Genomic DNA, 1,811 nt, shown 5'->3' on the forward strand with positions numbered 1-1,811 from the left:
GGAACGGGCCAGCGGCCGCACTTCACTTTGCACTTACCTCTCCTCAGACCCTGTCCGTCCAAAGAGGGACAAAGACCCAACAATAAAATTAGAATTCAACACCAAAAGCCACCAAAGAAGTCCTGTATCACAGGGAGGCTGAAGAACAGACTGTTCAACCACCAGTGGTTGATGGAAGAGATTAGAAAGGAAATTCAAATGTTCATGATATTCAACAAAAAAAATGAACACAGAGCGGGTCACCAGTGGCTCACGCCTGTAACCCTAGCTACTCAGGAGGTTGAAATCTGAGTTTCTCGGTTCAAAGCAAGCCCGGGTAGAAAAGTACATGAAATTCATCTACAATAAACCACCAGAAAAGTGGAAGTGACGCTGTAGCTCAAGTGGTAGAGTGCTAGCCTTGGGCTGAAGAGCACAGGGACAGTGCTGAGGCCCAGAGTTCAAGCCCCTCCACCAAAAAAAAAAAAATGAACACAGAAATTACCAGCTCCTCTGGGACACAGTAAAGGCAGTACTCAGAGGCAAATTTATAGCTCTAACTTCCTACATCAACAAATTAGAGAAATCTGAAACCAACAGTTTAATGAGACATCTGAACCTCCTTGAAAAAGACCAGAAAGATAAACCCCAATCCAGTAGACAGAAACAAATAATTAAAATTAAATCAGAATGAAATGAATTAGAATCTTAAAAAAACATAGAAAGAATCAAGAAAACAAAGAGTTGGTTCCTCAAAAAAAATAACAAAATTGACAGGCCGTGAGAAAATGTTATCAGAAAAAGAAGAGAACACACACAAATAAATAAACTCAGAGATGAGAATGGAAACATCACAACAGAAACAAACAAAATTCAGAACATTATCAGGGAATACTTCTCAAATATTTATGCTAATAAGTTTGAGAACTTGGCAGAAATGGACCTTTTCCTAGAAAATATCAACATGTCAAAACTAAACCAAGATGAGTAAAACCATCTTAAAGGTGCATATCAAGCATTGAAATAGAAACTGCAGTAAGAGACATCCCATCTAAGAAAAGCCCAGGACCAGAAGTTTTTACACCAGAATTCTAGAAGCCTTCAAAGCAGAGCCCACACCAACTCTCCTCCAACACTTCAATGAAATTGAAAGAGTTTACTACCAAACTCATTCTATGAAGCCATTATAACATCATCCCAAAACCAGGCAGGGACTCATCAAAGAAAGAGAACTATACACCCATTTCTTTGATGAACATTTATGCAAAACTTCTCAACAAAAATTTTGGCCAATCGACTTCAACAATTCATCCAAAAAATCATACACCACAAGCACACAGGATTAATTTCAGGGTTGCAAATTGGTTTAATATATGCAAATCAATTAACATAATTCAGCATATCAACAAGAGCAAGAATAAGAAGCACATGGTTATCTCAATAGATGCAGAAAAAACATTTGAAAAGTTCCAACACCCCTTTATTATGAAGGCTATGGAAAACTTAGGAATCCAGGGAACATTCCTCAATACAATAAAGACTGTATATGACAAACCTACAGCCAGCATTATACTTAATGGTGAAAAACTAAAGCCATTGCCTCTTAACTAAGGAATGACAAAAGGATGTCCACTCTCTCCACTTCTCTTCAATTTAGTATCAGAATGCCTAGCTACAGCAATAAGACAAGATACAAACATAAAAGGGATCCAAATAGGGAAAGATGAAGTAAAACTCTCCCTCTGTGCAGATGACATGATCTTGTATTTAAAGAATCCCACACACTCCACTCCCAAATTACTCAAGCTGATTCAAAACTTTGGCAAAGTAGC

The sequence above is a fragment of the Dipodomys merriami genome, unplaced genomic scaffold (genome assembly GCF_024711535.1).
Source record: "Dipodomys merriami isolate MVZ:Mamm:240054 unplaced genomic scaffold, mDipMer1.0.p SCAF_1, whole genome shotgun sequence".
NCBI lineage: Eukaryota > Metazoa > Chordata > Mammalia > Rodentia > Heteromyidae > Dipodomys > Dipodomys merriami.